This window comes from Myotis daubentonii, chromosome 13 (genome assembly GCF_963259705.1).
Source record: "Myotis daubentonii chromosome 13, mMyoDau2.1, whole genome shotgun sequence".
NCBI classification, from domain to species: Eukaryota; Metazoa; Chordata; class Mammalia; order Chiroptera; family Vespertilionidae; genus Myotis; species Myotis daubentonii.
In genome coordinates, this window is record NC_081852.1 from 11,160,865 (window position 1) to 11,177,617 (window position 16,753).

The following is a 16,753-nucleotide window of genomic DNA, read 5'->3' on the forward strand; positions in this document are numbered from 1 at the left end:
AGAGAGAGAGAGAGAGAGAGAGAGAGAGAGAATTCACTGCAGGGAGTGAGGACCAGAGGATAGAGAGACTGCATAGGGAATTGAACCACACAGAGCTACCCTTTAGTCTGGGGTGAGGTAGCAGGGGATCCCAAAGCATGTTATTAAAGTCTACAAAAACATGAGTAGTGTAAATTTTGTTCAGCCAATTCCCTAGAGCTTCATTTATTTCATATGTCAATATAGGGACAATTTTAGAGCTTGAGGAAACTTTAAAACAAATCCTTAAAATACTTGTACACACAAAAGATAGTGAAAATTTCTAGTTCTGAGCCTCAGTCTAACTTATCCACTAATTGGTCACCCTGCCAGTTACTTCTTCACATTTAATTTTCCCTTCATATTGCAGCCCCAGATATGCTTCCAAAATGTACATCTGATCATGCCTACCCCAACTTTTGTGTGGGCTCAGGAAAATCATGTATAGGGCTTTCTCAATCCATTTATAAAGAGGTACAGTTGAAGAAGCTAAAGGCAAATGTTTTACTTTACAAATAAGGCCATACCAACATTTTGCTTTAACCATGAGTATGGCCAGTAAGTTATCCTAAAATGTAACTTTCACATTGGTTATTGAAACTAAAGAACGGTGCAGAGAAACCTTGGGCTTCTAAGGGAAAATATTTTCCTTCTTTTTCTCATTTCTCTTGTTAACTTAATGGACCTCAGAGCCAATTCTGTGGTCATACTGAGGGTGTGGCTACTGCTTTAGAGAAAGAGCCTGCTTCTTTGTTACACTCCCCTTGGTAGGGAAATTGTTCAGAACTTAAGACAGTTATAAGTGTGTCTTGTTGCCCTATAAACTTTTGACATAGATCTCTTTAGGACATCACATAATTACAAACCCACAAGGTATACCAGGCTGAAATTCATTCATGTCTTTATCTCATTTCACATTAGATGCATCCTCTTCATTTAAATCAGCTCATCAGAGGAGGAGGTGGAAGAAGGTAAAGGGGGAATAAGTGGGGTTGGAAGGAGATGTACCTTGGGGTGATAACCACACAATACAATATACAGACGATGTATTGCAGAATTGTATACCTGAAACCTGTATAATTTTATGAACCAATGTCACCCAAATAAATTCAATTAAAAATAAATTTAAAAAAATAAACAAACTCATCAGAAAGTTGAACAATGGGCACCAGATGACAGCACTGTAACATGGCTGAACTTCTTTGTGACACTTTGAAAATAACTTGAGCCCGTGCCCCTGAAGGACAATTTACCTTTTCTAAAGAAATTAAAGCCTGACTGAATAAATCATACCTCCACAGAAAAATACTTTCTCAAACCAGCTACACAAGTATCTTCCCTCTACATGTTTTAGTGTGTATTGCTGCTGTTCCAGAAACTGGACCTTTAGGTTTTGGTGAGAGTTGGAGTGAGCTCTATTATTTGTTCCTTTCCCCAACTTTTGTCTACCCTCACCTCTCATGTTCTAGAAGGCCTGAGTCAGCTTTGTTACTCGACTGTAGCCCCAACTCCCCACAAGTTATATTTATAACAACCCTTCCTTTCCTCCTCTAGGTCCTCTTTTTATTCTCCTCTGTTAAGACCTTTCTTCTTTCATGCAGGTTCAGCTCACAACTCAAGCTTGCTGCCTAGACTGGCCTTTTTCCTCCTCTATTGTACAGAGGGCCAAAACTTATATTTTCTGGGTTGGAAGGTCTTTTCTAACAGGTTTTGAATACAAAGAAAACATCTGTTATTTAAATTATTAGTTTTCCCTTTTTACTTTCTAATATCTCAGTTCCAAACCTCAATTGATAGTTTCCTGTTCACATACTAATTCTTGAAGACGTTCACTTTATTTCTGAGGTTTTTTTGTGTGGCTCCTCTGAACAAACTCACACACATTTACGTTTGTTGCTGATTTCTTCTTTCACCGTGATTGAACCCTTGTTTTGTGTTTTTCTAATCCACAATCATTCAGTGTTTATCTACTGTTCATTGAGTCACCTTGAAAACACATCGCACAGTGGTCCATAGAGATTGGCAAGCTATAGAAATTTCTAGGTCAGTTCCTCTTCATGTCTTTTCTGAACCAGAATTCAGGCATCAAAATATGTAAAGGAAAAAAATAATATAGAACTGCAAATATATTCTTTCTTCACAGCCAGTTCTAGCATTAAAAATTCAGTAACTCCTACGCAGTTGTAATCTGTTATTTTGAGACAGCAAAGTGTAATATAAATTTCAGAGCCATTGTTTCTTAGTTGCTTCAGGGGATTGGGTGAGTTTATAACAATCCTGAAGACACTGTGGCTGTGGAAAAGGTATTGCAGGTGTTTGTAACTTTGTCGTGGGACTACTGGAAGTCTCAGAGTCATAGGCAAAATTTTAACTCGACAGCCATGGCAAGGGAAGGCTAGTGGGGGGCTGTTGAGTCACTGGGATAACCCTGAATCCTAGACCTCCTTCACTGACAACATGACTTCTAAAATTAGCAGCTTCCCCAGAGCTCCCTCATGTGTGACCTTGGAAATCTCAGGAGCACGCTGAACACAGAGACCTGTGTGTCTCTGCTGCATTCAACAGAGCACTGTTACAGTAGGTGATGTGGAATGGGCCAACATTTTCAGGTTATGGTCATTTGGGCACAGCCACACATGCAACAGAGATTAGGGCTTTTGCAGGAAGGTTCTGCTAAGGAATCTTGGGGGTTTGGTAAGGACAACATACTAAAAGTCAAGTGAACTAAATTTATCATTTATTTTAGCTGTTCTAGATTGTAGATGACTTCAACTATGGGCATTTCAGAGAAGGAGGAACACAGAGTAAGAGACCCTTGAAGGTGAGATTTTCCTGTTAATGAATGGGCCTTACTGCCAAGATGGAAATATTAGTCTATCCTAAACATGTTTGACACAGAGATAGTAAGGTCATTAGCCACTGGAATGGTAATTAATAAACTCCATTATTAAGTCTGTCACCTCAGAGTGAACCAAAAGTCATATCAATTGTACTAGTGGAGTACTTGGCATTATGACTACTGGAGGGTCTAACCCCAGAACAACCAATGCCTTTCTGGTTAGACAGACCTTGCTCCAGGGACTCAGTCACCTCTGAGAAATGGGTTCTGTAGTGATTGTCTACTCAAGACCTGAAAAACATGAACATTTATATAACTGATAGAGGATAAACCTGAAAAGGTAGCTAAAAAGTCATGGCCAGGACTGATTTTTGGAAAATTAGGACTGTTATTAATAAAGTAAAAATGTAGGATGTTTTTAGTGTTGACTGATTCTGAGAGATTGAGTGAAAATGTGGTTTAAAATGTCAATAAGATTTGGCAACATGGAGTTTTCTGGTGATTTTCACTAGAACATTTTTGTTTAAATGATAAAGGCAGGAACCAGGATGATATGGGGTGAGGTATCAATGGGAAGTGGGTAGCTAAAGGAATTAGAACATTTAGATTGGGCTATGAAGGGAATCAGAAATTAGGTGATGGGTGGAAAAGGAGAGTTATTTTTAACTTCCAAATGGAAAATAGTAAGTGATTTTGTATGCTGATGAAAATAATACAGGTGAGGAGAGAGATTGGTAATGCAACAGAGAATGGATAGTTGATGAAGAAAATTCCTAAAGGCAGCAAGAAGTAAAATAATCTAGAGGACAGGTAGATATTTTGCATTAATAGGAACTAAGGAATGTCCTGATTTGCAATAGGATTGAAGAAAAAGATAGAAAACAATAGATTCAAGCAGGTTTATAAATTTGGTTTAGGGAAATTGAAGACATTTGTGTACCTGGATTACTTGTCTTAATGATGTATGAAGAGAATCATTAGTTGAGAGGGGGGAGTTGTATGAGGATAAGGAGGTGATTAAAGGACAGAAGGCATGAAGGAGCTACTTTGAACAACAGGAAAGCAAGCTCACTAGAGAGACTTGCTAGGGTTGCTAAACAGTGTTGAGACCAATATAAGATTTGTGTCCATGAACTTATGGGCAAATCAGTAACGCCGAATAGATTCCCTCCAGCAGGTTCAGATAGTACAGCTTTGGGGTTAATGCAATAAGGAGGTAAGATTCTTGACCAGGAAAAGGAGAGCGACTGGAGGGACAGTGGTTCTAAAACATTGGGACTTCAAGAAAATGGCAAGTCCTTAGAAAAATGGTTTCATGGCACACCTAGGCAGGTGCTCCAAGGGAACTGTAGGAGCATGGCACAGAAGCAGTTGTCTCTGGAACTAGAAAACATTGACCACATGAACTTGAGCCATGAGTATCTCAATACTAACCTGTGTGCACAGGGGGCCAAAAGCCAGAAAAGCTTTCTATACTCCCTGGTGCTATGCAATTACCTTAATACTTGTTATAACCCTCTTTGGGAATTCCCAAGGATTACTGAAGTTGAATTTCTCATTTGCCTGAGAGAGTAGATGGAAACAAAATTAATTTTATCTCATCAAAACAAAGAATTCTAATAAAATTTGAGCACATCTTTTTAGGGATTCTGAGTCATACTTGGTGTTCTATGAAGAGAAGTCAAGTGCAATGAGAGGTTATAAGAAAGGACCTAATCTTGACCTGGACGTCAAGACCTCTCTGAGAAAGTAATATTGAAGCTTGGAATTAAAATATGCATAGAGTTAACCAGCTGAAGAGTGAAAGAGAAGAATTCAAATCTCTAAGACAGGAAATAACTTGATTCCTCCTATGACCATGAAGAAGTTAGTGTAGATGGTGCATAATGGACAAGTGGAAGAATGCCCTGTTATCAAGGAGGATGTATGGATAGGGGTCAGGTTTATTATGTAGAACCCTGCCATGAGAAGCATAGGCCATATAAAAATGTTCTCCAGTAGACTCATGAAGAATAATTTGAACAAAGCCTAGAAATAATAGTTGCTTGCAGTAATGATGCCATGATGTAAAGAAGATTCAATAGGTTGAAGACCTATCTTGACAATGACATTGCTAGTACTGAATTGTTGAAAAAAAGAAGCATAACTTCCAGGTTTCTAGCTGAGCTAATAGATCTTGGGAGTTCAGCCTGCACACCACATGTCTCTGCATTCGGGGAGTGTTTCTGGCTGGTTCTCTCCTGGACCCCTTCCTTAAGGCTTTAATGATGCCTTGTGCAGATTTCTACAACTGTCCTTACCACACTGTTAGGAAATTTTCTGCTTATGCACCTGTCTGACCCACAAAACATGGGCATCTTACAGGGAAGATAACTTTACCCATCTCCACGGTAACGAGTCCAGGGCCTGGCACTTGGTAGATGCTCCTATACTAGTATGTTGGCTGAATGAATGAGTAAAGGACTGAATGAATTCGATTTGACAGGAAAAAAAATCTGCTTTTTTCATTAAAGAATTAACAAGTAGATTGAATTAATTTATCAAGTCTGATCAAATGCTTTAGCCTGGAAAAGATGTGAACATTTCTTAGATTTATTAGTTTGCTCTAGAAAATGAAAATACTAATTATTTGTAGGATTAATCACTGAATCTTTCCTTCTAATTTTCTAACTGATAGCTTTTTTTAATGATAGTGGTGAAGACATTTACCACAGTTCCAAGGAATTCATCCAAACTTCATCAATTCAAGGAAGATTAATTTGATCAGACAGCTGTTTTCACTTTGGAGTCTTTCAGACTGGGCTGACATGCAGTCCCACACTGGCACATGCTCATCTCTATTCTCTGCACAGCTGCGCATGCTCTGTGTAAGGCACTGGTGGTGCTGGCACCTCAATTTTAAGGCAATAGAAGTTTTGCCAATCCTAATTCAATAATTTACACCAGATTATCTAGTACATTGCCACATTCTCAGCCATGTCATCATGACAAGATTATCTCTAATTGAGTTTCAACAAATGAATCAATTAGTTTAAAAATAATAAAAATAACATTTTAAGGGAGGAAAAAACAAAAAGTAGAAAACATTTAGTCTGAGCACACTTCTCTTTTTAATTGCCTTGAGCAAATTCAACTAGATTTGTCTAAGCCTTAGACAGTGGTCGGCAAACTCATTCGTCAACAGAGCCAAATATAAACAGTACAACGATTGAAATTTCTTTTGAGAGCCAAATTTTTTAAACTTAAACTATATAGGTAGGTACATTGTTATTAACTTAATTAGGGTGCTCCTAAGGCTTAGGAAGAGCCACACTCAAGGGGCCAAAGAGCTGCATGTGGCTCGTGAGCCGCACTTTGCCTACCATGTATCTAAGGCCTTTCTTAATTTATAGATCAAAATTTGTTATCAGACAATATTTATTCATTGAATTGATGAGTGAGTGATTTGCCCAATTACTACGGATGATCTTGGCATGTTTGTGTTCTTCAAGCAACACTTCTGGACCTGGATTTCCAATGGTCTCAGAGTCATGAAAGCTTAAAAAAAAGCTTCTCTCAACCAGGCTTTATTCAGTTACTAGTTTCCTGCCTTTCCAAAACCAGGAATTTAATGTATTAGGATATTTACATTGCTGTTTCAGCCTTTTAGTTTTCTTGAATAAAACTGAACATTTGTTATTGCTCCTGTGGGTGGTTGAAGTGTTTGACTAGAACTCCATTGATTTTGTTTTGTCCCAGAGTTATGAGTTTCTTCTTTCAGTTCACAAACTTTTGGACTTAATCCGTCAAATAGGATTACTGTATATTAGTGCATAGGGACAGCAGGGGTTATCTCTAGAATTCTGAGTGCTCATGAAATTAGATCCATGGCAATGCCTTGTCTTATTGTTACTATCTATTTTCTGTGTCCCCATACATTCTGCTACACACTAGGGTGGGAGACTGTTCTATGAGAAAGACTTTCAAATTAAACAAAAGTCACAGAGAACATGGTGATAATCAAATTCAAATTGATTACACTCCAGGGAGTTTTTACATTGAGCAAGGCGTTTCATCATAATGGTGGGAGGCAGGAACATGAACGTAAAGAACCTTGGGCAAGTCCTTTAAACTTATTTTATCTCAACTTTGTCACCTTACAATTGGGTTGAAAATGATCTATTCCCTTTCCAGGGAAATTCTAAGAAGAAAATGGATAGGAAAGAGCATGGGAATTATAAGAAACTGTGAATCACCCCACTAAATACATGTGCCTTCTTACATCTCATAGAATTTTGTTTTTTGAATAAATGAAGAAAAAACCAACACATTTGGTTCTGGGATCTTGTTTTCCTATAAAATATTGAATATATGAGATTTGAGATACTTGTTAATATCATGATCATTATTATCCTCATTATTGTCATTGGTTTTTATGTGTGTGTGTGTGTGTGTGTGTGTGTTTTTGAAAGTTTATCTTTCATTCAAAGAATATATTTTCAGGACTTCAGATTGCATTTGTATGTTGCTATCACTAATTACTAAATCAGAGTGTTCTATGACCTTGACATAGTTTTAAGGGTTACCCTCATATGCTCAAAATGCTTTGCCAGCTGGCATGTGCCTGACCTGGGGTGATGGGAAAGCCCTGGGGTTTGTAGCCATACCTGAAATTAACAGTGATTCTGTCACTTGGAGAGATGGCCCTGGCCTAAGATGGGAAGAGAACCTTTTTTAATGTGAATGTGGAAAATTACAATTTTAAGAAGAGGAATGGGATCTCAATTAAATGGAGGTAGCAAAGAGGTACTGGTAGGATGTGGAGATAAAATGAATCATGTATTCAAAGCAAAGACACATATTGAAGTAATAAGATGATTGAAAAACACATCTCAAGGTGATGGAGGAATGAAGAGGGCACATGTGCACTCAGGGGAAGCTGGATGTGGGTGAGAGCTCTTTTGTCGCAGGGAGGAAAGAATAGAGCTAGTAATTGGCTTTTTATGTCTGCATCATGGCGTTAGCTCCATGGTCATGATGCATTTGGACCTGGGGGGCCTTGTTACAGTGTCAGGTGGGGTGGACAGTCTGGTGACACGATGACAACTAGCTCGACTCGAGGAGAAAAAATGGATGACCTCTGCCTTCATGGAAACCCAGTTTTGTACATTTTGGACTTAAGTGAGACATATTCTCACCAGCTAACACAAGGTAGCTTACGGTTCACAATAATTTATACTTGCAAGGACCTGGAGAAAAATGGTCTTTTGTGCTCACTGATGAAGAAATAATTGAGAGGTATTTTTCCCTTTCCTATTTTGTGGTCTGAGCCAGTTTTCTTTGCTGAGTTGCCTTTTATTGATTCATTTATTCACCTACTCAAAGTATTTCTGCCCTTAGGAGGCTTACAATATAATTTAGAGGAGATAATCAGGCAAACAAAGAAAAGCTCAGTTAAGGCAGTGATGCATATTATAAGTGGTAATAGGATGAATATGACAGTAAGAAGGGAACTTTTGAATAGATCAGAGAATTTCCCTCTGAGGAGGTTACATATGAACTGATTTAGACATTACGGAAAAGAGAACAAACAATAGCTCAAATCATCTTATGCTTGTGTGAATGTAGAGGTGGCAGTTCAGGACCAATGTATCAGTTCAAAGGCAATACCAAGAACAGAGGCTCTGCTTGTCGTTCTGACCTTTATTCCTAATATGATTGCAACGCGACCGGTGTGCCTCTCGGTGTCACATCTGCACTCCGGTCGGAAAGAGAAGGAGACCGCTGTGCCTGTGAGAGGCTACATAATTGATGGGGGCAGGAAACAATGAAAACTGTGGGCCTTTGTTTATAAAGCAGAACAAGTGATGGTTAAAAGTATCAACAAAAAAGTGAAGCTTTTTCTTTAAAAATATTTTAGAAATGCTCTAAAAGTAATAGTGATACATGAATAACAACATAAAGATCAGTTGCAAAAAATATTTTGGGACCATAAATTTATATAAGACAAAAAATGCTACTAATCAAGGTGACATCACAATTGATCATACTATACTTTCTGGGTTGTTTATAATTTATTAAGGTCATTAAAATTTATACTAAAAGTAAATTCATTTTCAATCAATATACTTGAAACAACACCTATAACTCATTTTTTTTTAAATTCTCACCTGAGGATAAGTTTAACTTTTTTAGAGAGAGAGAGAGAGAGGAAGAGAGAGAGAAAGAAAAAGAGATAGAGACAGAGAGAGAAATATCGATGTGAGAGAGAAACAGCGATTGGTTGCCTCCTGCACGTGCCCCAACTGGGGTTGGGATTAAAACCCACAACCTAGGCATGTGCCCTGACTGGGAATCAAACCAGGGACCTTTCAGTGCATGGGGCGGTGCTCCAACCAACTGAACTAACCAGCGGGGGCAACACCTGTAACTCTTGGCAAATGCAAGGTTTACTTGACAAATGACTTTTGATAATTTTTTAATTTTGAGAAAGAAATGCTGATGCAACTATTACTGGAGCTCCTAAGAGTATTTTATAGACGTTTACAACATGGAAAAGATCTTCTGATAAATTCTTTCAAAGTATACGTTTTAGTAGATCCAAAGTTGCTATTGTGTAGCAATTTTTCTAAGGTCAGTTTGTGTAAATCTGAATTTTATTTTAAATGTAAATTCGTGCAATTGCATTTTAATGTCTCCTGTGACATTTTCTGTAACAAATGGGAGGTCGAACAAGAAGCTGAAAGTGGCTTCATGCTGTATCTATAATTCAAATGCTGTTTATACATTTCATCATTGTGTTTTAAGTTAAAAAGAAAACGTCCATTGTCTTCCTCATCAATAATTGGTTCAACTGCAGCTTCATTTGAAAGCAGTGTCCTGTGCAATGCCACTATCTTCGCATCTAATTTCTATTTGCTTCGTAAAGTTGAAAAGCTTCCCACACGGGAGATTCTAAGTTCTTTGCAGAATCCGAATAACTCCCTGATAGGCAGCGTCCATGGCTATGCTGCCACTTGGTAACACCTCACTGACAAAGTTTAGCATAGCATGCAGGCCGTCTTCTCCTGGTGCTGAGGTGAAGTTAATGTGTGTGCAGAGGTGCAGTTAAGGGCCCCAGGAAAAAAGGCAAACTGGCCTCCCAGTGTGCAGCCTCTAAGCCTGCAGATGTGGGTGATGCAGCTGCCAACTCTGCTGCCATTCTGGGCTGAGCTCCCTGCCTCACTGACTTGAGCCCATGGTATTCTGGTTGACCAAGGCATGTGTGCCTGGCTGCCAGGCCACTTGCTGAGGTGCCCACACCCTCTGCCTCGTCTGCGGAGTCTATGTTATCACCTGGAATCTCTGCTGCTCCCGATCGTGCTCCACTGTCCCACTGGACTTCACCTGTTAAATGATCAAATCCCATGGAGTGTCATATGAGTCATGCCACCAGGTTGGATGGTACAAGTAATAACAATGGGTTTATAAGAAATGTTTCCCTTATTTCACTGAAAAATGAGTCTTTGTTAAAGACGCACTGTTGCCTGTAAAATCACAATGGAGAATAGGCATTCCATGAGTTCAAGGATGATGGTGCCAAAAGAATGGTAGACAAGGACCAATAATCAGGTTAGCCTAGTGAAGAATAGTACATTTTTAAAATTCATGCATCACTTTCCCAATTGTTACCTTGCCCATTTTGTTAATGAGTCTCAGTGCTGAAGGAGGAGGAGAATTAAATCAATAATTTAATTGGGTAAAGAATACCCAATGGATGACTAAAATCCCTTTCAATAATTTCTTTTCTTTTATGAAATTCACATGGGACACAGATTTTCTCGCTCAATGGGCTTCTTTTGAGAGCTCTATCCACATATGCCTTCCTTATGTCCTTATCACAAATCAGGTAATTACATTTTTTCAAGGTCCCTGACTTTCAGCTAAACTATTAACCACTTCCTAGTTTTTCTATTTTTCCAGGCATGGTGACCAACATGTACCCCTCAAAGTTCTAACCACTGGGTGACTATTTCTTCGCCACCTTCTTGAGCCCTTGAGTGAAGCTGTAATGCCACAGAACTTCAGTGTGGCCTAGTTTCCATACATGGTGTAGAGGCACTTGAAAGCCTGGTTCTGCTTTACTGCTTCCCAGTTAAAGGTCATGGAAAGCTCTCAACGAGGCCCCGGGTGTGGGTCGAGGGCGCAAGAGTAGAACAAAGGAGTAGGCACTCAGATAGTAAGCAAGACTTGCTCCTACATCTTGCTGTGACTTGTTGGGCTAGTGCTTTGTATTCCACCTCTAATTAATGATGGTGTGCTGCTAGGAATACCTGGCTTTGTGGCCCGATGGGTCAGATGATTCTCACTTCATGATGGAAAGCCCGGTTTCATCTTTGTCTGGTGCTCCATGATTGGGTGTTGAGTTTCCACTAAAACCCAAAGAACGTCAAGAGCTATTATTCAAAAATCAAACAGATACATATTTTCTCCCAAACCTGCATTTCTGTTGTTCTTCTCTTGGTGGGGATTGACCTGGGTTCTATGAAACATCTTCATCTTCCACAAGCACTTTAGCATCATTGGATCATAAGGCTTGACCAATAGCCTGGGACAACCAGATAGCTACAGTTACAGTCACCATCTGATAATGGTTTGTACTGTAATTCTTTAAGACCCATCTCTTTGGTTTAACAACCTGGATCATCACCTCCTGCCCCAGTTTTCAATAGTGGAACACATTTCTGCAGTTCCCCAGTGGTACAGCTCTGGACTTTACATTATATTATGGTCAAATGCTTCCACTGGGACCCCACTCTAGGTGTTAAGAAGCCAATATGTGCGCTTTACTAACTGTTGAGGACAGTTATTCCCAGTAAGTACTCTGAATCTGGGATATGTACAGGTTCTTATTGGTTCTGTAAGGGATATGTAGAGAATGTTAGAATAAAACAACGGAGGATAATAGAACCAGGTCCTAGTAATGGTGGGACGTAGGGCTATCAAGGAGTCAAAGAATGAGTGTTATGCCATGAACCAGTGTTTAATAAAATCTGAAGAATTGGGTATTTCCCTTCCCCCATGGCACAATTATCTTGGAAAATGACCACAGGCCCCCTCATGCGAGGTTAGGATTAAGATTCATTGCTTTTGTGCTGATGTGGTTGGCGAGCCTTTTTCAACGTTACTCAGCCTCTCCTTTATTCAATAAACCTTGGCGTCTTTGAATTGGCTCGGATTGGGGTATTATATATGAGGAACTAGGACTCTCTTGGTAGACCTATGTTTATAGAACTTAATTTACTTATTTTCTTTTTCCTTTCATTACATGAGGAACTTAGGGGGACACCCATTTACTTATTATCCCCCACAAAGATAATTTCACAGCAGATCATTCTGACCCCTAATGCTGTGGTCTTGGCCCCTAAAGTCCCCTGGCTGTGGTAATCACTGCTTGGTCTTAACCATGCATAATTGTGTTATTCCCTCTGAAATTAAGGAAAGTACTTCAGCCACAATATTTCCTACGAGTGTCCATGACCTTGAGAGAAGAGCTGGGTTTGGACAGGGGGCATTTCACATATTAAATCCACTCCAATATTTATATCTCTGTAAGTCACTGGAGTCCCTCTTTCATCATGCATTAAGAAATTGCTGGCATCTTAACTTCATTTAGTGTGGGCCTTTGTTGAACCCACGTTTCAGTTCATCAACCAAGCAACTAATTAGAGCAACTTCCTGCTGCTTGTGCTAAAACATTGGATTCAGAAATACTTCAAAATGTGTTAAAGACATATTAAGTGGGATTTAAAGTTATGCTGTTTCTCCGTAGCCTGGCAACTTCAGAACCCTTTCCTAGACTTATTTCCCTAATTGAGCAGATATAGATAGACAAAGCTTTTCAGTTCTCCTGGGGAATATGTTTTCTCTCTTAGGCCTGACATTGCTATTGGCCCCTGGGAAATGCTGATACCTGACTCTATGTCTAGGTTTGCAGGTACGGAAGGATCTTAGTAAGGAATGAGAAGACACAGGGAATGTAACCAAATACAGTGAGGCCTTGACTTACGAGCGTCCCAACTAACGAGTTTTTCGAGATATGAGCCGTCTCTTGGCCAATTTTTTGCTTTGAGTTGCGAGCTAAAATTCGGGTTACAAGCCAGCTTCAGATACCCCATCACTAGTTGGCGCAGCGAACGTCACAGTGAACACCACAACATCAGCCCAGCATCACGTGTCTCACTCGTTCACTTTTGATTTGACATACGAATAATTTGAGTTATGAGCTCCGTCACGGAACGAATTAAACTCGTAAGTCAAGGCCCCACTGTACAATGAAAACTCTAGGAGTGAGGATGCTTATAGGCCCTTTGAGGATGTCAGGAATAAATAACTTCACCTGACGAAACGACAGAGAGCGTTCAGTCAATGTTAGTGACGCTGTTGCAATTAACCTCGTTATTAATAACAGGAAAAGAGCAAAGGAAAGGCCAAAGATTATAAGCATGTTATTTGGGCAGCTCCACCAGGCAGCTAAAGCTTTATGCTCCCCAGGGAGTCACCAGTCTATCCCCTGCAGATTGCTGGGGTGAGGAATTGGAAAGGGAGGAGATTAGATATAGACACATGCCCAGTAAGGTAGGGGTGACCTTGGGAAGATACCTGCCATCCGTCACACCAGAAACAGGTCACTGGCCAGAATGGGTGTGGCCACTGCAAGGGCACGAAATTTAGAATATTTAATTTCCTAAACAAAGAGTTTGCTCTCTTGTTTTCTCTTGGCGGGTTGCACCTGACTCCGTGTTTGTGGGGTTCTCTCGCTCCTGCTTCTGGGCATTCCCCCACGGGGCCCACAGCCATGTGGACCCTCACACACAATGGACTAATGGACTAATGGACTGTAACTAGCCTGATGCTGAACTAGACCCGGCTGCAACACGGAACAGAAACTCTGGACACCGGTTTTGCTTCTAGCCTTACCGAGACCCCAGCTATACTCCTATGTCTGGAATGAGACTTTGGAAAGCCAGGGATCTAATTCCAGGCAAACAAAGCTTTCTGCCATATCTCATCTTCTCCTGAGGACCTCGGAAATGCTTATTTCAGTGGCACTTTAAGAACCCTAGTTTCACCAGCAAGGGAGAAAGATCACCCACTTTTCTCTGATACTGTTAGGAGTTCCAGCCTCGGGGTTGATTGTTACTGTACCACCTCTTCATTCTGATTCCTAGGATTTAATTTTCCAATAAAAATACTAATTTCCATACAAAATACCTGGTGAAATTGTGGGGTTAAGTGATATCATAGTTCTCCACCCCCTCTTTCAAAATATTAGTTTAATTTTAACTATTTCAACCCTAGCTGCGTTACATTTGGATTGCATTCACAACAAACCCCACATTTTCAGTATGTGCCAGGAGTTACTTTTATCTTTTATAAACACATCAAATGCTGATTGTAAAAATCATTTCATGCCACAATCCTTGATTTTTTTATGCCTCTCATACTGGTCTGTGACCGTAGCTACTCAACCTCCCTGAAATTTTGCTCTCCCTTAGTCCTTGAATTCAAATGATTACAAATTATAATATAATTAGCTGTTTCACCAATGAGTGCTATCGGTTGACAGAGTCTGATTCCTTATTTTGTTCTGGATTTCTATAGTGTTAAATCCAAAAAGATCAAATAACCTACTGATCAGCAAAGGTGAGGGGATCAATTGAATTTGAAATTTTAGGTTCTAAGAAATTGCTGGAAATTAAGAAATTGCTGGCTTGGCCTGACTGGGTGAGGACAAACTTTCCCAATCCTGGCGGTGACGGGGATCTTTGTAATGTGTTTGAGACCCCTTTCCCGCTCACATGCCATACTGGAGAGGCATCAACACCTGCAGTGGGGAGAATGCGACCGCCAGGGCTGCTGTACAGGCACTGAGATCATGGCCTTTCAAGCCTCACTGGATGGCCGGGGGCCCTTGCTTGGACTTGGCAGAGAGGGTGGGTGAGGGGGGATGGGCAGGAAAAACCCGGCTCTGAAGGAACCATGAAGGCTTGGACCATGAGCTTCCCAGTGGTAATCACATTGGGTGTGTAAGACTATTGTCCCTGCTCTTATTTGTATAGAATGAGGTAGTTGGTTCCTCAAATAGAAGTTATGATAATATCAAATTATTAATTTAAGGATGAATAAAATTTCATAAATTTGCTAATCACTATTTGCTGATTAATTAATTTTGAGGCATAGTTTAGGAAAAACATCTTTTTTTGGTTGAAGTTGAAATGGCTCTTTCAATTCAATCTGTGATTAGCTATAAGGATATAGAATTTCTTTGGGGTAAATTTGTAAGATTTACTTAAAAGGAACTTTTTTAAGATTCACTGGGCTTATTTTGTAATAGGGACCATGTTATGTATTTTGATGTGCGGCATCTTATTTAAAACTGAAAAAAAAAATACACAAAATCCTGGGGCTGAATTTAATTTTGTTATTGTATTTTTCAATTTTATAAGTTCTATTTAAAACATAATTTCTAGTTCCTTGCTAAGATATTGATATTTTTGCTGCACTAGAATTCATAATTGATTGTTGAAGCATTTTTATGATGTCTGCTTTAAAATCTTTGTCTAACAATCCATCACCTGATTCATCTTGGTATTGGCATCCATTCATTGATTTCTTAATCAAGTTGTGATATTTTGTGTGATGAGTGATATTCAACTGTGCCTTAGACACTTTGCCTGTTGTGTTAGGAGATTTAAGGTCTTGTTTAAATTTTTTACTTTTGCACATAATCACCCCGTTTAGTTTTTGCATGCAGGTTCTGGCATGTGGACTGTGGTTCCAATGGCAATTTAATTTACTGAGTCTTTGGAATGCAATTTGGTTTGCTTGGTTTTTCTCATGCCCATGGGGCTCTCACTGGTCCTGCTTGTGCTGTCTCAGGTGTGAAGGGGTGGGTCAGGCCTGGCTGCTGACTATCTCTCATTGGAGGGAATCCTTCTACTGGTTCCCTCCCAGCTCTCTTCCCCCACACTGCTCAGGTGTCTCTGGACAGATATGGAGCTTATTTTAGATTGTGTCGACAACGAGTCTTCCCAGATCGGACTGCTTGTTGTAGCTGGGTGTTTTTTTGTTTGGTTTGGTTTTTGGTCTGGTTCTACCTGCTATTGTGGGGTTTCTCTCTCCCCCTCTCTCTCTCCCTCCTCTTCTCCTTCTCCCTCCCCCTTTCCTTCTCCCTCTGTCTCTCCCTCTCTTTCTCTTTCTCTCCTGCCTCCTCTGTGAAGAAGGAGAGTGCCTGTTTCCTCCAGCTGTTTGCAGTTACTTCTTTCCCAAGGTCATCCCAATTGATCCCCCCCCCCCTTTTGCTGATGGTGTTGGGCTCACCTGCTGTCTGAGGAGCCTCTGCCAACCTCAGGGAGGAATGACTCCACCTGGGGGGCTTCTGCTGCTAGGTTGGGGGTTGTGAAGCACACATTTGGGCTGCCTTCCTCTGCTGTGTGTGGGATGCAAGGTTCCCTGCCTGTCATTCTGTTCCCCTAAATGTCAGGGACCCAAGCAGCTCGCTTTCTTCTTACCCATCTTTCAGAGTCCTCCTTTTGAGCCATTCTGAAGCTCATAGCTTTGCTTAGCAGAGAGGATTTGGCAGAAACTGGTCAGTGTTGTGTCTAGACCTGAACTCTTGGGGTTGGGTTTATTATAACAATGAGAGAATTCATGTAATTGCCAGGCCACTGAGCTATATATGAGAGTCAAGATTCAACCCTAGGTTTGTCTTAGCCCAAATTCTATGTTCTCTGCTCTACTCAACTACTCAGCTGCCAACTTTTAAGGAGATCTTAATAGAAAGCATCTACTTATAGTAAAAATGTCTTTCCATCCAGGACTCACGTTGGGCATATGAATTCATTTTATTTAAGTGGTGTGTGTGCCCCAGTCTCC